Raw genomic sequence first — 22,856 nt, forward strand, 5'->3', positions numbered from 1 at the left:
CAGAAGCCCCACCCACACCCCAGCTCCTCGGGGGGGGGGGGGGAGGGGCTGGCGCTGTGGCGCAGCGGGCCGAGCCCCAGCTTGGGATGTCGGCTTCTCAAATCCGAGCACCAGTTCCAGTCCCGGCTGTTCCACTTTGGATCCCGCTCCCTGCTAATGCGCCCGGGAAGCAGCAGATGATGACCCAAGTCCTTGGGCCCCTGCCACCCACGTGAGAGACCCGGATGGCGTTCTTGGCTCTTGGCTTCAGCTTGGCCCAGCTCTGGCTGTTGAAGCCCTTTGGGGAGCGAACCAGCTAAGAGAACATCTCTCTCTCTCTCTCTCTCTCTCTCTCTCTCTTTCTGCCTTTCAAATAGAAAAAAAAAAACTTAACAGAAATAAGCGACAGATTTGGCCTGTGGGCCACAGTTTGCTGACCCTGCCAAAGAGCAGCCGGAACGCTCCCGCGGTGCCGGCCAGAGCACTAGCTGTACCAGTTCTCTGAACAACCGCACCCACCCACAAGGGCCGCCTATGCAAGAGGGCTTCTGGGTTGCTGAGAAGCGAGGGAATGAGGGGCCAAGCCGGCGTGGGAACCCTCAAGGCCAACGCTTGAAACCAGCGCCCCGGGCTCTCCGCCTCCCTCGCCCGTTCGCTCTTGGCCTCCAGAACCCTGTGTGCTACGTGGACCTCTAGGTTCCTGTACAATCGGGCCGTGCCGGGGGGTCTGGGGGAGAGCTGAAGACGGGCCAGAGGGTCTCCCAGGCCACCCAGACTCATTCAAGTCTGCAAAGCACCCGGAGAATTCAAACTGGTTTTTACCTGTGGGCTCTTCTGGAAGGTCCAGTGTTCGGGGGCGCAGAACTGTGGGCTCTCCCAGGCTGGGCCGAGGCGCCTCCTCAGGCTCCGGGATCCCCAGCTGCCCTCCAGAGCCACTGCGGAGCGGGCCTGTGAGGACGAGAGCTGTGAGGCACACGGACCGGCTCGGGGGGAGGAGATACCGGCCCCTGGAGGAGGCTGCCCTCTTGTCTGCTGGTGGGGATGTGAAGGCACCGAGCGCTGGGAGTTCTGGAGGTGCAAGCCCCCCACCCCACCCCGGGCGTCGTGCCGTAACAACTCCGTCGGGCCATGAACAGTTTCAGGGGCTCATGTCTGAAACTGGTACCCAAAGCCTCCGCCACCTTCCTCCCCGCTCCTCTAGGGGGCGCTGGAGCCCAGAGCAGGCGGATCTGCTCAGACACTCGCCCCGCGCGCGGGGTGAGCTGGCAGAGGGCCGCTTGGCTCCTGGCAAAGGCTGTCCTACGCATCCACACACCTGCCCGCCCACCCGTGCACCCACCCGTCCTTCCTCTCCCTCCCACCCACCCACCTGTGCGTGGACCCGCCACGTGTCCGCGACGTCCGACTTGCTTTCCGCGCTCCCCTAGCCGCCCGCTTCCAAGGAGGGGGCGGAGCCTGCGCAGGAGTGGGCCGGGCTCTGCTGCGGCGGCGCCGCCCACCCCGCCAGTCCCCTCCTGGGCACCGGGGCCCCTCGGGGCACGAACCACACGAACGCGCGCCGCTCTGCTTTCCATCTGACTTTATTTCACTTTTTTTTTCTATAAAACTCCTCCATAATTTCACAATTTAACAAAAAGTTTAAAATCCAGGACAGAAACAATCCTGTAACTCGTTACAAACACGTTTCTCCTTATTCCTGTCAGCCAGGAGTTGGTCTCGGGCCGCCGGGAGGGAGTCCCGGTTCCTCGGGGCGCGTCCTGGAGGAACCCTGGCGGGCGGGGAAGGTATTCGATACCCTCTGGTTTACACTTTGTTCAGGAGACGGCCACACACGGGGATTTGCACTGGGGGCGAGCGGCTTAGCACGGAGCGCGCCCCGGAGCCCTCTCCGGCCCAGCTGCTGGGCAGCCAGGGCGGGGTAGGCAGCAGCTGGGAATGCTGGCGGCCCGGCACGTCCGTCGGGTGGGCGGGGAGCCAGCCCTGGAGGACAGCGGTGAGGCCTTCCGGCCAGAGGAGGTAACAGAAACGGGTCGCTGCGTCCGGAGGCTTTGCCGACAGCACGAAGGGCCGGGTGCCACCGCCGCGGCTGCGCTGGCCACCGTGTGGGCCCCAGGAGAGCTTCTGGAGAATCAGCAGCCCGGCGACTGCCCGCGGCCTCCGAGCGCGGAGGGCGGAGCGGTGGCGGCCACCCCGCGCCCACGCGGGGCTCTGGGGCCTGTCCATGTCCATCTTCAGCGGAAGCGCGGGCGCCCCACTTTGGAGTATTATTGGCCTGCCTGGGGAGGGGGTGGGCGGCGGCCGGAGCCTGCCCCTCTCCGATACCTGAAGGCAGTGGGGCCGAGGGGCCTCTGAGGTCTCCTCTGGAAGTTCTCGTCCTTCCCGACGATCCGGGGGAGCCCCCAGGGCAGCTGGAGTCGGGGAGCCTTGGAGGCAAGGAGTGTCGAGATGCGCCCAGCAGACACAGCCAGGAAGACCAGGGAGCGCAGGGACAGGGCCGGGCCCGCCCCGCGCGTGGATTCATAGCGGGGGTGGGGTGGGGGAGGGTCACGGGCCCTGCCCCCTCTGCCTGCACGCTGGTCCGGGCACAGGGACACGGGGGACGGGGGTGGGCAGGGCGGCGCCAGGGGGACCTGGAGTGGGCTGTCTCCGCGGGGTGGGGCTTCCCGGGCCGGCGTGGGGGGAGGGGCCGTGTGGAGCACAAGTCCCCGTGGTCCCTGGAAAACTCCACAAACCACCCCATCTTATTTGGCAAAAGCTCATTTTTTTTCAAAGTTCGAAGACTTGCTCAACAACGGGGAGGAAGAGGATCCTATGGAGGAGGGTGCGCCCGGCCGCCCGGCCGCCCGCCCGCCCGGCGTAGTGTTCAGGGGCCCGGCCCGGCGGGAGGCGGCGGCGCCCCGGCCTGCAGCCGACACAGACCCCGCAGACATCTTACCCTTAGCCCCCCACCCCCCACGTCACTGCTGCCACAGAAACGCACATCGGAAACCGCTCGTGTACATAACAGCGCATACACATATATAATATAGACAACTGCACAGCGCGGCCCGGCCGGGCTGGCTGCAGACACGGGTGGGCGGGGCGTGTTCTGAACCGTCTGCGAGGCTGGGCTCCGCCCCGGATGCTCAGAGAGGCCCGAGCAGCCCCCGCAGCGCCGGGGGCAGGGCCGCCACACGGAGGGGCCCCCAGCCCCACGTGTTCCTTCCTCTGCAGGGAGCGAGGCCCAGCCTGGTTGATGCCCGCACCACAGACCACTCGCCGCGAGCAGCCCGGCCCCCCCTTGGGGGGCGGGCGGGGGGAAGCCGCTGAGGAAAGTGCAGCTGGCTCCGAGGGTCGCTAAGGCAGTGCCACGAGCAGGCGGGGCCCGCGCGCAGCCCCCCGGGGCCCCGGCCGCAGGGGCCCGGCACCCGGCCCCGGGTCATGTGGCCACGGCCTCCAGGTAGCTCTGCAGCTTGCGAACGGTGCTCTCGTCCAGGGAGAAGAGGTCGAAGTCGAAGGTGGTGTTGGTGACGTTGAAGTGGCCGGTCTCCTCGATCAGGTTCACGATCTGCAGGGTGGGGGACGCTGGTGGCCTCGGGCGGGGCTCAAGGGCGCCCCCCCAGGCCCGCCTCCCCCTTCCCGCCCCCCCCCCCCGGGGCTCAAGGGCGCCCCCCCCGCCCGCCCCCCCGGGCCGTCCCCCCCCCCCCCCGCACCTGCTGCAGCACGTTGCGCTCCCGCAGCGCCATCAGCCGCCGGTGCAGCTCCACCAGCTCGTCCGTGTAGGCCTGGGGGGCCGGAGTGGGGCTTCAGTGGGTGCTGTAGCCCCACCCGCGGGCAGCCCGCACCCCCACCCGCAGCCCCGCGCCCCCACCTTGTCGTAGCCGCCTTTCTTGAGGATCTTGTCCGGCTTGCTGCAGGGCTCCGGGCTCCGCCGGCCTGGCGCCTGCAGGAACCGGGTCTGCTCAGCGCTCACCCAGGCCTCCCAATCCCGGCGCCCAAGCCGCCCTGGCCCCATCTCCAGGACGCGGACCCGGCACGGAACCAGCTCCTGACCACAGGCTCACCTTGCTGTTGGGTGGGGGTGGCTTCTGGGGGGGCGGGGGCTCACGGCCGGGCAGGCAGGAGTCTGCGCTGTTGTCACTCTCGCTGTCACTGAAGCTCAACCTGCAGACAGGCGGCGGTCAGCCCCGGGCCTGGCAGCGCCCAGAGTAAGGGCTGCGGCTCCCCTCGTGCAGCCCTGGCTGAGGCGGTGTGCGGAGGCGACAGGACCGCGGGAACACGGGGCCCTCGCACGGACCCCGGCCGGCGCTGCCTCGGGGGAACCTGTCTCCGAGGGCCACGGGCAGCGTGGCGCCACCCTCTGCCCGCCAGACACAGCCTTTGCGGCTCCGCAACACGGAGCCCTCCAGGGCACGGGGTCCACCTCGGCCTTGGCTTCCTCACGGGACGGGCCCGGCGTTGTGCCCAGCAGGAAGAGCCGCTGCCTGCAGCCCAGCACCCTGTACGGGCCCCAGCGTGGGTCCTGGCTGCTGCACTTCCTGTCCAGCTCCCTGCTAACAATGCGCCTGGGAGAGCAGCCGGAGTCCTGCGCCCAGCTGGGCGACCAGGAAGCAGCTCCTGGCTCCCGGCCTCAACCTGGCCGTTTGGTGAGTGAACCAGTGGATGGACGATCTCTCGCTCTCTCCCTGCCTCTGCCTTTCAAATAAATAAAGTATAAATTTGAAAAAACAAAAGGCACAGGACAGCAGCACGGGGTGGTGCTGCCGAGCCTGAGGGTCCTGCCCACGGCCTCGGCTTTCCCGGCAAGGCTGCCTGAGCAGGACAGCCACACCGCGCGCCCCGCTGTCCTCCGCGCCTCCTGCCTCCTGCCGCCTCCAACAGGCCGCGCTGACTGCGGCCAGGGGCGGGCAGCAGTGCTCAGCCCCCAGCGGTTTGTGTCCTGGGCGTCTCCCACGGCAGCAGCAGGCTCGGCCCGGCCCCCTCCTCAGCCCCCTCCCCGGCCCCTCCAGCTCCAGGCCTGGCTCCACCTCACTTGTTACCCAGGCGACGCTGCCGCCCACGGCCACGGCCACACCAATCACTTTCACCTCTTCCCTGTGTCCGACAGGTGGCAGCTGGGTGCCAGCCAGACCCCGGGCCTCCCGGAGAGCAGGCCAGGCCAGGAGGGGCAGCCCTGCCCGCGTGGCCCAAGTGCCGCACTGCCAGCCCCTAGAAGGGGACCCACGCCTGTATCCTCGCCCAGCAGGCGGGCGCCGTGGAACGCCGCCCAGCCGCTGTCTGCTCCCGGCCTGAGTCCGGAGGCCGAGGCCCTGCGTGGCCACTTTTCCCCTGGCGGTCACCTGCACGGGGCTCCTTCCCAGAACTCCCCGGGGCCCTGCTGGCACAGACAACGGCCACTCCCGGCTGAAAGAGGAGCCCCTGAGGCCCCCAGGAGGGGGCTGGGGGTGCCAAGGTGGGGTCACTCCAGGACCCTGGACTGTGTCAAGGCCGGCTCAGGAGGGCCGGATGTTGCTGTCCCCGACCCTGTCCCCAGACAGGGCTATGGGTCGGCCCTGCCTCTCCCCTCTGCAGTATGGAGACAGTGCAGAGCACCGCCCACCAGGGCCCCTTGACCCCAGCCCACCCAAGGCCCAGGCCTGACACTGCCCGGGGACTCCAGGACCCGACGCCCCACCCAGTCACCTGGAGTCCCGTCCTGGGTTCGTCTTGACGGTGGCCTCGTCACCTGATGAAGAATCGTCCTCGTCAGACTCCTCTGACTGCAGGTCCTCCACCATGGAGCGCAGGGGTCCTGGAGGAGAGGAGAGGGCCCCGCCCGCTGAGCTCCGCGTCCCCGCCCCCAGGCCACGCGCAGCTACTCCCATGACCCTACTGCACACCCAGGACCCCCAGGCCACATGCACTACTCCCGTGACCCTACTGCATACCCAGGACCCCCGGGGAGCCCTTCCTGCCGGCCTTCTGAGGGACCCCTGGGCCCGCCCTGCCTACCTTCCCGGGCCTGTCCACAGGCCCCGGGCCTGTCCATCGGTGCCGCTGAGGGGAGGTGCCCCTGCCCCCAAGTGCAGAGTCTGGGGCTTTCCCTCCCTCAGTGGGGCGGGCGCAGCGGCCACAGCCGGGCTTGGACGCTCTGCTGGGGCTACAGGGTCCCTGCACCCAGCCACCCCGACTCAGACCTGCCCAGGCCCCGTCTAATTCCCTCTGGCTGCTCGCAGCCCACCGTCCTCCCCTTTCTCCAGAGGCACCCGTTCCAGTCCCCTACAGACGGCATCTTGGTTTATATTCCCGTTACCACGGCAACGGAGGGACACAAAGCCCTCAATTACCTTGGTCACGTGGCCTGGCTCCAGCAGGTTCCCTCCCTTCCCAGAGATCAGAGCACTTGGAGAGGGGACAGGCTTTCCCCCAGCACATGCCTGAATCCCAGGCCAGACCCCCCAGCCACTCCCCTCCCTGTGCCCCCAAAGGATTCCTGCCATCGGGGGAGGCGGCACACTGCCCTCCCTCAGCTCTGAGCGAGGGCGCCGTGGCCTCCGGGTCCGTGCGAGCCCAGGGCCCCTCCGCTCCAGGGCAGCCCCTGGGCCCCCTGCCTTCCCCCAGCAAACCCCACACTTGGTGACAGGGGACTGCTTCTGCCCCCGGCCCCATCGGGGCCGGCCCCCGCGCCTCCCCTCCCTCCCTGTCCCTTTCAGACTCAGGGCGTGCTGCTTTCGGTAACAGTCCCGCGCCATCAGGGAGACGGGGAACCCTGACCCCAGGGGCTGCCCCACAGGAGCCCGCCCGCTCCCGCCCGTCCCTGCCTCATGACGCACCTTGGCTGTGGTTCTGAGACGGCTCAAAATCCGAGTCTGAGCTGGAGTCCGAGCTGGAGCTGGAGTTGGACGGGCTGGACGGGGCGGACTTCACCCGGCAGGGGCAGGCGGGTGGGGGAGGGGAGAATGACACCTTTCAGGCCAGAGCTGGGGGAGAAGGCGCTCTGGGGTCCCCACAGGGCCCCTGCAGCCTCCCCCAGTCCAGGACATCAGCAGTGTGACCGCCTTTTCCCACTGAGGACCCGGTACAGCAGAGCCCGCCCTGGGTACCCACTTCTCTTTCCCACCCCGGCACCGTCCTGGGCCTGAGGGCCCAAGTGCACGCTGTGTGCGCTGAGTGTGTGCGCGGCAGGCAGATGTTGCACTGAGCCAGGCACCCTCCCCCCACCCCCGCCGCAGCCGTCTCCCCCCAGCGCGGTCACCAGGGAGCAGCCAAAGCTAAAACAAACGTGACAAAGGAACTGAAGGCGCAAGGCGGCGGCCAGGGGCCCGTGGAGGGCGGGGTGTGCGAGCGGGTGCGTGGGCTGGAGGGCGCGAGGCGGCGGCGAGGGGGCCCGTGGAGGGCATGGGTGTGCGAGCGGGTGCGTGGGCTGGAGGGCACGGGGCTGTGCCTCCTGGGGGCACAGCAGCCAGCCGGTCACTGCGAGTGCCCGCCCCGCAGAGCCGAGGCTGGGCCAGGGCCGGGAGGGACCCGCCGGCTCTGGGCTTGGGTCTCAGCCAGGAAGCTCTGCGGGCAGAAGCCCAAGCCTGAGCCCCGCAGAAGCTGCCCGGCCGCTGGGCCGCTCACACGTGGCTGTCCAGCCCGCCTCAGCGGCTGCCAGCCACAGCAGACGACCCTGGGACAGGGCTCAGGACCTCGAGATGCAGAACCCGCACGCTCTGGGGCCCTTGGCTCCTCCCCGCGGCGTCTGGGACAGGGCGGCCCCCCTGCAGAAGGGGCCCAGGAAGGCACAAGGCCTCTCCTCTCTGTGAGCAGGGGGTACTGAGAGGGAGGGGCCTCTCCTCCCGACCCAGCCCACTCCAAACACACCCCGCCAACCCCTGCTCGCCCACCCTCTTAGCAAATGGCCTTCCCTGGGCAGCACAGTCCCCTGCACACTCCCCGGGTGCCTGTTCTAACACTGGCCCTGTGGCGCAGGCTCACACAGCCCCCACTTCTAAGCCTCGGCTTCCCCACCCCTGCAAGCCAGCTCAGCAGCGCCACCTGCAGGAAGGTGGCCGAGGAAGGCCCTGGGCCCCCACTGCCTCCTGCGGGTCCCCCAGCCTGCAGGCTGCTCAGGTCGGCAGGGGAGTCAGTCTTTCCTCCCGTGTGGACCTGCGGCAGGGAGAGGCATCCAGAAGGCTTCAGCCAGCGCCCAGGGGGTGCTGGAGCAGCCCGAATGCCTGGTTCAGGGCCCCAGGGGCCCAGCCCGGGGACCTGGACACAGCAGCGGCCCAGTGGTCTCGGAGTGCGGGCGAGGGCTGGGCACGGACTTCAGCGGTCACGGCCACGGCTTTCCAGCAATGGAGCTGCAGGCAGCCTCCGGCGAGACTCGGCCTGAAACGGGCAGGGGGAGGCCAGGCAGCCTTTCCCACCCCGCAAACCTGTACTTCATGGAGGCCCGTGGTGGCCAAGGCTCCTGCCCGGAAGCCACTCCGTGCACAGGAGGCTAGGAACTCCCGTGCCTCCCTGTGTGGCTGCTGCCTCAGGAGCCCAGTGTTTAAGGCCACAGAGCTGGACACCAGCCCCAACCCTGCGCGACAGTTCCCACGTGAAGGGGACCTCCCTGCTAGACACCCTGGGTGCCCCCATGTCAGTGCAGGGGTCTGGGGTAGGGCCAGCTGGGGGGGTAGGGGGGGGCCTGCGGACTCTTGGCCTCAGCTGCCCTCCACTGCGGTGCCCGCCCAGCCCGTGGTGCAGAGAGGCCTGGAGACGGCCCCAGCACCTACCCCCTGGCCTAGGGGCTCTGGGCAGGTAGACGTGGGTGCTGGTGAGCACCTGCCAGGCCTAGGGCTTTGGTGAGGTGGCTCTGGGGTCCCAGCAGCTGAGGACCGCCAGCAGGTGACACTGCCAGGTGACACCGTGTCTTCCAGCAGCTGGCTGTGGGATGCACACCAGCTTCTGTGTCTGAGCCAAGGGGACGCAGTGTCACCCCCAGCCTGACAGCCCCCACCCAGCGCTGTCACCTGCCACAAGGCAACCCTCAAGAAGCCAACATTGCCTTCCCCCAGGACCTCATTCAAGCGGAGCTCCCCGCAGCAGTGCCAGGGGCTGCCCTGGAGGGTGGGACTTGCTCACGCACGCACCCAGGCTTCCGTCCTCTCAACTCCAGACACAAGCGCAGTGGTCGAGACACTGCCGCCACCATCCACGGCCTCCCAGGAGGCCTGGCTGCTAGGCCAAGAGTCCTGCTGTTGGTCCTGGTGGCTCAGGTCACTGGACGGTGGGTGGCCTTCAAGGAGCTGACTGGACACAGCTGCAAAACTAGCCCTGGCACTGCCTCTGTAGGGGCCAGGCTGTCCCTGAGGGGCTGACCACGGACACCCAATGTCCCTCCTGTGTGCGGCCTGCCAGGAGCTGGGCCCAGGAGCGGAGCAGCAGGAAGACGTGGGGGAGTGAACTCCTCCCAGCTGACCACGCGGAGACTGAGAGCCCATCAGCTGCCCAGGCCCACGCAGGCCACCGCACACGGCCCCAGGCACTGTGTTGCCCGGAGCCACCCACGAAGGCACGTGGGGACTACGGACTCCGCCTCCTGGGGACCCTGACCCAAGGCAGAGGCTCACTGAGCAGGACGTGAGTCCGGGCTGAGGGTTCCAGCCGCACCTCCCCCGCCCTCTCCGGCCGCCCCCCTCACCTCTGACTTGAGGGAGGCCTCGTCCTCCGAGTTGGACTCCTCCACCTCCAGCGCCTTCCGGGCCTCCCTGGGCTCGCTCTCGGCCTTCCCCTTCTCCCCCTTGCTGCTGCTCTTGTCCTTGGCTGGCTTTTTGTCCGGGAAGGAGGAAGACGAGGTGCGGGGCGAGGCGCCCGGGGCGCTCCGGGACCCCTTCGAGCTGCTCTTCTTCGGCTTTTTGGCGCTGGGCTTCGGCGAGTCCGCGGCGGCCGGCCGCTTGCTGGAAGCCTTGGGCAGGGCTGGGGGCTGGGGCCCCCCTTTGGGGGACAAGCTCTCCAGCTTGGCCTCCTTCAGGGCCATCTTGGGCTCCTTGAACGCGGCCTTGGGCGGCGGGGCCTTGTCCTCCTTGGGCAGCCGGCCCTCGGCCAGCTTGCGCGCGTCCTTGCCGCCCCTGGCCTGCTCGCGCTCCAGCTCCCGGGAGGAGCCCTTGCTCTCCGAGTCCTTCCGCGGCCGCTCCCGCTGCTCCTTGGTCACCTTGTGCGGCTTCGAGGCCTTGCTGCTCTCCTTGTTGGCGTCCTGCAGGGCCGAGGCGGGAGGGCGGGTGGGGGAGACGCGGGGTCACACGGCGTCCCGGGGCCGCCCTGCTCCACCCCGCCAACCTGCCAAGTGTACTGTACCCGATTCAGGCCCAGCTACAGTGAACCTCTCAGAGAGCGGGGGTCAGGCAGCAGGCGAGCTTACAGGGAGCAGTGCCCACGCCCGGCCCCAGGAGTCCCTGGGGAAGTGCAGTCACACAGAGGGGCAGGCCCACCACGCTGGCTCCGGGGGTGCTGGGGCGGCCTCGCCCCCTCCCTGGCTTCCTCTTGGCCCCAGCACCCGTTCTCCACCTCAGTGCTTCCTGCCCGCCCCAGCTGTCCAGGCCCGCTCCAGCCTGCCCTCCGCACAGCTGGGGAGGACAGTGCACTTGACCCAGGCAGGTGACACTGACGGCGTGCCCACTGGGCTCCCGCTCCAGGCCTTTCGGGATCAAAGCCATCTGGGTGGTGAGACAGGGAGGACACTGGGGTCTCAGCCGTGGGAATTCAGAGCTGAGTGGAGCCCCCGTGAGGATACAGGTGGAATGGAGGCTGAGAGCAGCCCTGCCAGGGCCCCTCCCAGGTGCTGTCTGCAACCCCACTACCCACACCTGAGGGGCGGCCATGCGTCACGGGGCAAGGGCACAGGCCTGGCACCCGGCGAGCACTCAGCCCTGACGGTCACCACTGCCACGCGCGGCCTGGGCACCTCCAGTCTCTCCCAACGTGAGGACGGGACGAGAGCCCATCCGTCCCCATCTCAGGGCCGCCCGTGACCCCAGAACGGTGAAGCACAGAGAGAAAGAGCAAGCAGCCCGACTGCCCGAACCCAGCCAGCGCCACAGGGAGCCTCCACGGCAGGCACCCGGGGTGAGCGAGGGCCCTCACGCCTGCCCCAGCGGGCGCACGTCCTGCTGGCCTTGCCGCCTGAGGCAGGGACTGACTGGGCACGGAAGCACCACAGGCTGACCCACCTGCAGCCGCAACCACCAGGCTCGCCGGCGGTCCCCTGCTGTGGGAGACCCAGGCTCTCCAGGCACGCGGGGCAGAGAGCTGACACCACTGCCCCAGGGCAGAAGCCACTCACGGGCCGCGCCCTCCGAGGGCCACACAGCGCTGACGGCTCAGGGCCTCGGGGAGAGCGGACACCAGAGATGGACCTCAGCAGGGCCTTGTGGCAGCTGAGAAACCCACGCAGACGCTGCCCACCACACCCGCGGGTTCCCAGGTGCAGGGCAGGTGGAGCCGGGGACCTTGCCCACAGCCCTGACCCCGCAGGCAAGCCCAGCTGGTGTTCCTGCTGGGGGCTCCCAGGGTCCGGCCGCCCCTGCAGACACAGCTCTGCGGCCGCAGGCTGTCCCCACCAGGCGGGAAGCACTGCTCCCCGCGGCCATCGGGCCACAGCAGTGTCCAGGCGATGCAGCAAGTGGACAGCAAGCCCCCTCTCCGCTCCGCTCAGACTTCCACAGAACCCTGGGGCTCGGAGCCCCGCAGGAAGTCCCTGCCCTTCACCCTCTGCAGGAGGTCCCGCCCCTGCTCAAAGACCGAAGACTGAGGATGCCTGAGGCGTGCTTCTCCTGTGGGGTTACACACAGGTGAGCCCCCTGGCCGACGTGGGGGGCCCAGGCCCACGCCAGCCCCCAGGAAAGAGAAGGAAGAGACACAGAGAAGAGAGCACAGCCGTGGGCGTGGGGACTTGGACCAGAGTCGCCGGGCGGAACGCACACGCACGGCGACGTGGGCACGGCGACGTGGCCCAGAGCCTTCCGGAGAGGTTTGCGAGAGACCCCGGCCTGACTGGGCCGACCTGAGAAGACACAGCACCCCTGCTCCAGGAACTCAGCTCTGCACGCGACCCTGCCTTGGCCCCTCCCCACGTAAGCCCTGCCTGCGGCGGCCACCGCCAGAGAAGCAAAGCCTGGAACAGCCACGGGCAGGCACAGCCCAGGCCGCAGACCCCAAGAAGGCAGGCGGCCGGGCGCGGCCCAAGATGGAAACGGCCTGACTCCCAGAGGCCGGAGCGAGCGTGCGCGCAGGGCTGTGGCGGGACAGTCCCCAGCGCTGGCGCAGCAGCCTGGGCAGCTTCAAGACACAGGGACGAGGCCCCGGGACGACGTGGCCTACGCCTTGACCCTAAGGGAGCGGTAGGGAGTGCCGGGGAGCGGAGCGCTCGGGAGAAGCCGCCACGGAGCGAGTGCGGGTGCGGAAGGCCCAGGCGGCAGCGGGAGGGCACCCGGCCGGGCCGGGGCTGGGCCTTCCGCCTCACTAACCTTGCAGCCGTGGGACGGTTTGGTCTTCTTGGGGTCAGAGAAGGCAGAGAGTGGAATTGTGGGTAACATGGGGTAGTCGGGGCTGGGCCTGGACACCGATTCTGCTCCTTCGGGCATTACCATCACCTAGTGACAAAGAAGAGACAGGCGTTACAACGCGGGAGCGAGCGTGGCTGACGCCATGGAACGGGGCCTGAGCGTCACTTTCCCGAGAGAACGGCAGGCGCCTCCTCCGGGGGAGCGAAGAGAAGCGCTGGGCCCAGGACGGCTGGGCCCCGGGGAGCAAAGCCCCGGGCAAGCGGCCAAGACGGGCGAGGGAGGGCGCCGGGGAGCGCGAGAAGGCAGCCACGGGCCAAGCCCGGCCAACGCTGAGCCCGGAAGGACCCCACGCACAGCCGCGGCCAGCACGGGGGAGAAGGGGGAGCCGAGGGCAGCTCCCACGTGTCCTGGGGACAAGCCTCAGCAGGGGCGAGGCTGAGGCAAGAGAAGACCTGCGCGGGGCAGGGCGGGGCGAGGCGGGGCAGGGCGCCCACTCCAGCCACTCCTGCCAGAGCCACAAGGAAGTGCTCCCGGGAACACCTGTCTGGCTCCCGTGGGGCTGCCGGACGCCAGCTGCAGGGAGAGAGGGCTCAGCCGTCAGGGAAGGGCTCCCAGAGGGCGGCGAGCAGGGAGAAGGAGCGTCCACCTCGCAGAAGCGGCGTCACTCACGACCCGCGGCCCTGGCGCTCCGGGCTGAGCCGGCCCTCTCATCCCGGGACGCCGAGATCACGCCCTCACGGGACGCGGAGGCCAAGGGAGGCAGCAGGGCGGGGCGGGGCGGCCCCAGCTCCGGGGCTGCACGGCAGCCCACCTGACAAGACCGAGGTGTGCCACGGGACGCGGCCGCCCAGGCCCTGCCTCCCCCGAGCTGAGGCCCAGCCCGACGCCATCTCAGGACAGCGCATCTCCCTCGCGTCCTCGTCAGGGACAGACCCTCAGCACAGGCAGGAGGAGTGCTTCTCCCTCTGCAGGTGTCATGGCCAAGACCACGCGCCCCGCGGGCAGATGGGGCCAAGGACATGAAGGGCTGGCCGCTGACCCTGGTCGTGACAAATCCCAGGACCCCAAGCGACCACCAGGAAGGGCAGGACGCACAGCCGCTCTCCTCCACGTACAGCTCGGACTTCCCTCGGTAATCCCGGCACCGCCAGCTGCCCGTGGGCGGGGGCCGCTCTGCTGTCAGCACCTGCTCCCCCGGCAGCCCTGTGTGCAGCCTGGCCGCCTCCCTGTCGCGGTGCCCTTCAGACTCGGCCGGATCTGCCCTCCCCACGCTCCCTCGCGGCCTCCGCCCTGCCCTGGGTTTTATGTGTTTAGACGACGCCCTCACAGCCTTCATCTCATCAGAGCAAAGGGAACCGCCGCCCGCAGGAGCCGAGGCCCCGCACGGGGCTCGCAGGGGCCCCGCGACGCTGACTGTCTCCCAGAGAAGGAGAGAACGGGGCCTTTGGGGACGCCCAGAAACACCTGGGGAGGAGAGCGCGTGCCATGCAAAGGGTGCAGAGGCGGTGCTGGGGAGGGCCCTGCCACCTGCCCGCACCCCAGTGCCGCCAGCGCGGGCGCCACCTCCCCGCCTCCCCAGGCCAGATCAGAATCACAGAGGGACCTTTATCAGGAACACAGCAGGGCTCCTCCAGCTCCTACCACGAGCAAACCTGCTTGGGCTCAGACAGAAGAGCTCCCAGAAGACCCGCCTGTACTACAGGAGGAGGAGACAGAGGTCCCTATGGAGCAAGAAACACCCTCGAAGACGGGCCTGCGCCCCACACCACCCACACGTGCCCCAGATAACACACGAATACGTCGCATGCGCAAAACACACACAGCATACACACCACAGAAACGCGCCCCACACTCACACACAATGCTGGCTTGATTCACCGCGGTGTGGTGGTTCTGAGGTCTGTCCCGTGACCCAGCCTCAGCCCAGCCCTCCCCCGGGATGGTCCTCCCACGACCCTCAGCACCCTGCACCCCTGCCCTGTGACCCAGCCTCAGCCCAGCCCTCCCCCGGGATGGTCCCTCCCCACGACCCTCAGCACCCTGCACCCCTGCCCTGTGACCCAGCCTCAGCCCAGCCCTCCCCTGGGATGGTCCTCCCCACGACCCTCAGCACCCTGCACCCCTGTCCTGTGACCCAGCCTCAGCCCAGCCCTCCCCTGCACACCCTGGGCTGTCCTCCCCACGACCCTCAGCACCCCGCACCCCTGCCCTGTGACCCAGCCTCGGCCCAGCCCTCCCCTGGGATGGTCCTCCCACGACCCTCAGCATCCTGCACCCCTGCCCCGTGACCCAGCCTCAGCCCAGCCCTCCCCCGGGCTGTCCTCCCACGACCCTCAGCACCCCGCACCCCTGCCCTGTGACCCAGCCTCGGCCCAGCCCTCCCCTGGGATGGTCCTCCCCACGACCCTCAGCACCCTGCACCCCTACCCTGTGACCCAGCCTCAGCCCAACCCTCCCCCGCACACCCTGGGCTGTCCTCCCACGACCCTCAGCACCCCGCACCCCTGCCCTGTGACCCAGCCTCGGCCCAGCCCTCCCCCGGGATGGTCCCTCCCCACGACCCTCAGCACCCTGCACCCCTGCCCTGTGACCCAGCCTCAGCCCAGCCCTCCCCCACACACCCCGGGATGGTCCCTCCCCACGACCCTCAGCACCCCGCACCCCTGTCCTGTGACCCAGCCTCAGCCCAGCCCTCCCCCGGGCTGTCCTCCCACGACCCTCAGCACCCCGCACCCCTGCCCTGTGACCCAGCCTCAGCCCAGCCCTCCCCTGGGATGGTCCTCCCCACGACCCTCAGCACCCTGCACCCCTGCCCTGTGACCCAGCCTCAGCCCAACCCTCCCCCGCACACCCTGGGCTGTCCTCCCATGACCCTCAGCATCCCGCACCCCTGCCCTGTGACCCAGCCTCAGCCCAGCCCTCCCCCGCACACCCTGGGCTGTCCTCCCATGACCCTCAGCATCCCGCACCCCTGCCCTGTGACCCAGCCTCGGCCCAGCCCTCCCCTGGGATGGTCCTCCCACGACCCTCAGCATCCTGCACCCCTGCCCTGTGACCCAGCCTCAGCCCAGCCCTCCCCCGGGCTGTCCTCCCCATGACCCTCAGCACCCCGCACCCCTGCCCTGTGACCCAGCCTCAGCTCCTCCCCCTGCACACCCCCGGGCTGTCCTCCCATGACCCTCAGCATCCCGCACCCCTGCCCTGTGACCCAGCCTCAGCCCAGCCCTCCCCCGCACACCCTGGGCTTTCCTCCCCACGACCCTCAGCACCCCGCACCCCTGCCCTGTGACCCAGCCTCAGCTCCTCCCCCGCACACCCCCAGGCTGTCCTCCCACGACCCTCAGCATCCCGCACCCCTGCCTTGAGGCCAGCAGCATACCGCAGGCTCTGTCAGGGCCCTCTGCTCCCAGGTGACCTTGTGGATGGGCAGGCAGGTGCTAATTACCACAGCCACCCAGGACGCCACAGGGAGACCAGCGACGCATGTCCACGGCTGGCAACGCCCAGCCAGCCCTGCTGGGCACCACCGCGCACCCCCAGCACCCTCGGCGCCCCGCCCACGGGGCCCACTCACCCCGCCAGCCATCAGCAGCTTGTAGCGGAACTCGGTGGTGGGGTTGTTGAAGGTGAGCTTCTCACAGCGCAGGTGGTTCACGGGCGGGTTGCCCTCTGGGTTCAGGAAGAGGTCGTAGGTGAAGCAGACCTTCCTCGGCTCCTCCTGCGACCAGGAAAACAGGAAGCGGGGTCAGAGGGCGGGGGTCAGAGGGCCCGCACCCTCCGCGGGCTTCCCTCCTGCCATTCAGAACCCAGCGGCCCTTGCAGCCCCTCCCGCCCCACAGGTGCCGATGGCACAGCTGAGCGACGGTGCTGAGCCCCAACCCCGAACTCTGAAGTCCCGAACCTGCACGCTGCAGCTCCTCCTTAGGGAGAATCAGACACAGTCCCAGGCTGGACACACACCACACACCTGACACAGAGTGCACACTACACACACCACACCCAGCACAGCTGTACACTACACAGTCACACACTATGGTCACCACACAGTCACACACCACACACACTACAGATAAACACACTAAAGTGGTACACTACAGCCGCACACTATACACATATACTAGAGACACACACTACACACAGTACAGCTACACATTACAGCCACACACCACAGTTGTACACTACAGCTACACACTATAGTCACCACACATTCACACACAATGGCCACACACTACACACACTAGAGTCACCTAGAGTCACACACTACACACACACTACAGAGTCGCACACTACTGCCACACACACTAAAGTTGCACACTACAGCCATACACTATACACATATACTAGAGACACACACTACACATACAGTTACATATTACAGCCACACGCTACACAGTCACAACACGCTACAGCCACACACTACAGCTGCACACTACACACAGTCATGCACTACATAGCCGCATACTACAGCCACGCACTACACACAGCCGTACACTACACAGCCACACACTACACACTGTTGTACACTACAGTCACACTACAGCCACGCACTACACAGCCACACACTACACACAGCCACACACTACACAGCCGCACACTACAGCCACTCACTACACACAGCCGCACACGACACACAGCCACACACTACAATCACACACTACAGAGTCACACACCAGTCATGCACTACAGCCACACACTACACAGCCACCCACTACACAGCCACATACTACACACAGCCACACACTACACCATTACACACTAGTCACACACGAGTCACACACCAGAGTCACACACTACAGTCACACACCACAGTCACACTACAGCCACACGCTACACACAGCTGCACACTATACATACTACAGTCACGCACTACACAGTCGCACACCAGAGTCACACACTAGTCACGCGCTACACTCAGCCACACACTACACAGCCGCACACACCACACAGCCGCACACTATACACACTACAGTCACGCACTACACAGCCACACACCAGAGTCACACACTACAGTCACACGCTACACTCAGCCACACACTACACAGCCACACAACCACACAGCCGCACACACCACACACCCGCATACTACACAGAGTCACACAACAGGACGGGACCCGGAGGGGCTGCAGCACAGCATCACGAGACTGCCCACCCAGGCCCACCCACACCCCGACACCTCACGAGACAGAGGCCTGTGCTCTGGCCCCCCCCCCCGCCCCCGGCAGTGCCGACAGGGCCAACAGCTCCTGGTTTGGGGCGGGCACTGGATGGGTCTGGGGGAGAGGGCGTGAGGAGCTCCTAAGTGGCAGTCGTGAGAAGGGACATGAGGCTGCGACACCCACAGCTGAGGGCCGGGAAAGCCCCAGAGCACAGCGATACACCCGTGGGGCTGGACTCTGCCGCTCCGAGCCAGGAGGGCCTGGGACCGCGAGGACCCCGAGGGCCGTGCTGAGCTCGGAACACACTGTCCCCGAGACGGCCCCAGCCCACGGCGGAGCACCTGGGTTCCAGTCTCGTCCTGAGACAGCCCCAGCCCACGGCGGAGCACCTGGGTTCCAGTCTCGTCCCGCTGCTGACTCCAGCTCCCTGCTAATGCCCACCGGGAGGCAGCCGGTGACGGTGATGGCTCAAGTACCAGGGGCCCTGTCTGTCACCCATGGAGCAGAACTGGTTAAGTTCCCAGCTCCTGGCTTTGGCCTGGCCTTGACCTGCCTGTTGTAAGCTTTTGGAGGATAAACCAGGAGATGGAAGATCTCCCTGCAGCTCTCAAATAAAAATTTAAAAAATTAAAAATAATATAGATATAAATAATATAAATTTAAGGCGAGCAAAGAGTTTGGGTACACAGTTCTCTACAGATAGAGATAGTGAGTAAGTGCACGAGAGGAGACACAGCAAGACTCCATGAGATGCCACGGCACACCCACGAGGGCAGTAGCCGTCCACATCCACAAAACAGAAGCAAGCGTTAGACAGGACCTAGGGAACCCTCGGACACGGCCGGTGGGAATGTGAAATGGGACAGCCACCTTGGAAAGCCGGGTTCTTTCACTAGGTTGAAGACACAGGGACCGCCAGGCCTCACGCACCACACACACACCAACACGTGCACACCTATGCTCACGGCGCGGCATCCCTTGTGATATCCCCAAACCAGAAACAGCCAAGTGTCCGTGGCCAGAAGCAGGGACGAGCACAGTGTGGCCCGCCCACACAGTGGACGTCCCAGGCGCTGACACCACACAGCGTGCAGCACGCTCGGCAGACGCAGACGCAGACGCAGATGCAGAAGGCCACACCGCGTGGGGCTCCACGGCTGGGAGGCACAGGAGGTGGATTCCTGGTGGACGGGGGCTGGGGAGGAGGACACAGGAAGGCACTGCCGGGGTGCAGGGAACACCCTGGGCTCAGAGAACTGCTGACCGGGCGGGCGCCTGGGTCAGAGTCCCGGATTCGCTCCCAGTCCCAGCTTCTACCAACGTGCACTGCGGGAGGCAGTGGTGACGGCGTGAGTACTTGGTCCCTGCCGCCTCCGCGGGGGAATGCACACAGTTGCTGAGCCCAGGCTTCAGCGCCCCGGCCTTAGCTGCTGTCAACATCCGGGGAGTGAACCAGCAGCCGGGAGCTCTTTGTTTGCCTTTCAAATACAGAAATAAAATTTGCCAAAAATTGTGGTAACTGCACAGCATTGTGAGCACGCCAACATCCACTTTGAAAGGGGAACCTGACGTGTGACACAGACCTCAAGCTACTAAAATGCCACTCACTGGGGCCAGCGCTGTGGACAGCAGGCTACGGCTCTGCCTGTGGCGCCGGCATCCCACATGGGCACCAGCTCGTGTCCCAGCTGCTCCACTTCCAACCCTGCTCTCTGTTGATGGCCCGTGGAGGCAGTGGGGGCTGGCCCAAGTGCCTGGACCCCAGCACCCATGTGGGAGACCCGGAACAAGCTCCTGGATCCTGGCTTTGGATGGGCTCCGCTCCGGCTGTTGGGACCATCTGGGGAGTGAACTAGCAGATGGAAGACCTTTCTCTCTGCCTCTCCCTCTCTCTGTCTGCATCTCTACCTCTCAAATAAAAATAAATGAATAAATATCAAATAAAAATAAGATGCTACTCACTAGGAGAGAAAGGTCTGGCAGTTTGGGGCCTGGTGGAGGTGCCTGAGCAGGGCCTCTGTGCTCAGAGATCTGCCCAGGAGGGGGTGAGGAAAAAGGCCCTGCCCTGCGCCCCCACGCTCTGCAGCCTCCCCACGCCCGCCAGGCCCCTGTCCTGCAGCTCAGGCGCACGGCTCAGTCACGTTCTAGTCCTGGGACAGAGGAGGCAGCAGCACGGGGCTCTGGGTGGTGTCTGAGCCCTGTCCACCAGACAAGCTCCGCTGTGGCTGGGCGTGGGAACGGCAGGCTGTATGCAACGTCAGCAAGCTGGCAGCGTCCTGCCACGCACGAGTTCCCAGGGTGGACCACAAACGCTGTCCCCACGCTGCATGTGTCATGGGAAGGAGCCCTGGGGGTGGTGAGTGCTAGGGCGCCACACAGGAAAACAGGTCTTCTTTATCCCACCCGGACCTGGGCTCAGGTGGGCTTCCCCCAACCTCAGGGGAGGGTTCAAGACTGGTCTGAACCAGACTGGAAACCGCCCTCCCCTTGGGTGAGGAGCTGGGAGGGGCAGGCCTGCCAGGAGAGCACCTCTCCCCTTCTCTCCTTCTCTGCTTCCCGCTGACACACACGCAAGGGGCCGTGAGGGGGCAGCCTCCTGAGGACAAGCGTGGGGGCCCCAGCACCCTGACCTCATGTCCTGCAGGAAAGCAGCCCCCACATCTGCACGGGCAGCCGGGTGGCCGGACACAGCTGTGGGTGACACGGACGGCATCGCCGAGCCCTCCACTCCTCAAACCCGGGCAGCGCTCCTCCCCCACGCCCCTCCCCTCCAGAGGCACCTGTGTGCCGGGGGGCTGTGGTGATCCTTCACCTGCTCCTCCCCTTGGTGCTGGCCAGCACTGGCAGATGCTTGAATGCAATGCCACGACATCTCAGGCGTGGGAAGCCAAGACTGTGGCAAAAACTGTCCTCCATGAAGGACCCCAGTGGGTGAGACCCCAGTGGAAAGAAGTGGCCATCAGAGGAGGAGGCACTTTCCTTTGGAGGAGCAGAGAACGTCCACTTTGCTCACGGCCCTGTCTAATCACTGACGGAGTCTGGGGACTCAAGAGGCTTCCATAGCCTAGGCAGCTCACGTCAAGAGCCTCGGGTGACCACTGACGTCATACATGAGAATGCTAATGGCTAAATTTACAAGAGTCACTGTGCACTGCCTTCCCGAGCAGGACCTCTGTCCTCGGAGATGCATTATAACCACGCCAAAGTGCTCACAGAAAATGTACCATTCCTGGGTGCTTATTTTAAGTGTCTAAAAAAGGAAAGCAAAAACAGAAACAAAGAAGTGAGATTAGCTTCAAGAGGCAATGACTCTGAACAGCCTCGTCTCCACTGTTGAGGAACAGCTCTGTGGGTTTTTTTGTGCGAATTGTTGAAGTCTTTACTTAGTATAAAGTCGGTCTTCTGTGTATACTGTTAATCAAAAATGGATCTTAGTGGAGAATGGGAGGAGGAGGAGGAGGGCGGGTACGGTGGGAAGAAGCACTGTATTCCTAACGTTGTACTTGTGAAGTGCATGGAGTTTGGATTCCTTAAATAAAAAGTTTCTTGGTGGAGGGAGAGATGGTCTAACAAGGGTGTGTCTGGGGGGCCGGCTAGGAGGCTCCCTGGAGCTGGGCAGACAAGCGGGGGGAAGGGACAGGCGCTCCCGGCTGAACCCAGTGGGGAATCTGCCTCCCAGGCCACAGCGTCCTCGCTGACAGCTCTGAGTAGCCAGTGTGGCTGGGGCTGAAGGGACAGAGGGTGGGGGGCAGCAGGGCTCGGCCGCCAGGCAAGGCTGTGGTCAGCAGGAGGCGGTGTCAGGCCATGACTCAGAACTGCGTGTGGGGCTGGGGAAGAACCCGAGGGCCCAGCCCTTGTCCTGCCCCAGGTAAACACGGACAAGGGGGTGGCATGAGCATACTCCAGTGGACGCAGGAGGCCAGACTGACACTGTGCTATGACCGCCATGGGCCATTTGCCCGGCCACTACCACAGACGTACCCACAGTGGGAACGACACAGCACAGGGACGGGCAGCACGCACAGGGCGGCTCCTTCAACAACAAACGCTGGCAGAGGGCACGCCCAGGGATTACAAGGGACCTAAGAGACAAGCCCAGGGTCACCAGGCTTGGATCTTACCAGATCCTGCTCTCAGCAGAGGAAACAAGACTTCAAACGCCGGCTTCCAAAGGATTGCTATAAACTAGCACAGGCGTAGCGAGGGTGTCATCAAGTAAGGGTCTCGTAGGCGCCTCTGAAACACTTAGCCGTGACACGGGGACACTTGGAGTCTGCTCCAGATGGACGCAGGAGGGGCAGGTGTCTGCCTTGCTGTCCCATGTTGGAGGGCCTGGGTTCAAATCCTGGCTCTGCTCCTCCTAATGCGCCCCCTGGGAGCAGCAGCGATGGCTCACAGTTGGGTCCCTGCCACCCACACAGGACCCTCGGATGGAGCTCCTGGCTCCTGGCTCCGCCCATAACTCTGGGCATTTGGGGAGCGCCCCCAGCTGGGAGCTCTGCAGCTCTGGCTCTCTGCCACTCAGATAAATAAACAGAACGTAAAACGTCTGCCTCCCCGAGAGCCGCAAGCTGGGGGGGGGGGGGTGAGGGAGGCAGCCCCCCGCTCGGGGCCTGGCAGGGAGCACTCCAACAGCACAGGCTTCAGCCCAGGCCGCGGGGGGAGCCCGCCCTGCAGAGCCCCGGCTCTTCCTGTGAGAGGCTCAGCGCTGGGCTCCGGGACGCGGCAAGCACTGATCCCCATGGGGGAATCCGGCCTGCAGCACCTGGAGAGCAGCAGAGAGGGTGCCTGGGGACGGGCCCTCTTCCCGCCTCTCTGTCAAGGCAGCCCTACGCACCCTGTGTCAGCTCCCTACCCTCACTTCCAGCACAGCTCCTTCCACCCCCGGCACTGCAGCCAGCTCCAGGCGCACAGCTCACCTCCAACCACCAGAGGCGCCAGTGGCTGCCCGCTCTTCCTCCAACTCTGCCCTGGGCTGGACCCAGGACCTGTGCGTTCCCTTCCCCGACCCCACCCTGCAGCTGGGCTCAACCCTCCCTTGACCTCTGGCTGTGACCTCGGTCTCTTGCCTCAGTGTACGGGATATGTGGTTTCTGTCCTCCAGCCCACAGGGCCACTGCTCCTGGTTCCCAGGGGCCTGGTGCCGAGTGAGGGCCATTCACACGCCCAGGAGGCAGGAGGTGCCCCCCACATGCTCACAGCAACGATCAAGACCAAGGTGGGACTCGCCAGC

The 22,856-nt window shown here is 66.2% G+C and overlaps 1 long non-coding RNA gene across 4 annotated transcripts in view; it reads right to left on the reverse strand.

The window, feature by feature from the left end:
• Positions 1-1,541: 1,541 nt before the first annotated feature.
• LOC103344977 (protein ENL) overlaps positions 1,542-22,856 on the reverse strand; it is a 67,317-nt gene continuing 46,002 nt past the window's right edge. For 2 of the 4 annotated variants that reach the window (XR_007917997.3, XR_007917998.3), the window contains 9 exons: positions 16,042-16,185; positions 12,429-12,554; positions 9,608-10,159; positions 6,771-6,858; positions 5,641-5,749; positions 4,023-4,122; positions 3,830-3,901; positions 3,672-3,743; positions 1,542-3,526 (listed from right to left, as the gene is read on the reverse strand). This is a non-coding gene — a long non-coding RNA (protein ENL). The remainder of the gene's footprint in view (positions 3,527-3,671; positions 3,744-3,829; positions 3,902-4,022; positions 4,123-5,640; positions 5,750-6,770; positions 6,859-9,607; positions 10,160-12,428; positions 12,555-16,041; positions 16,186-22,856) is intronic. The other 2 variants (XR_007917999.3, XR_007918000.3) reach the window with 1 other exon arrangement.

Source organism: Oryctolagus cuniculus, chromosome 16, assembly GCF_051225735.1.
Source record: "Oryctolagus cuniculus isolate XC-2025 breed Fujian yellow rabbit chromosome 16, ASM5122573v1, whole genome shotgun sequence".
NCBI lineage: Eukaryota > Metazoa > Chordata > Mammalia > Lagomorpha > Leporidae > Oryctolagus > Oryctolagus cuniculus.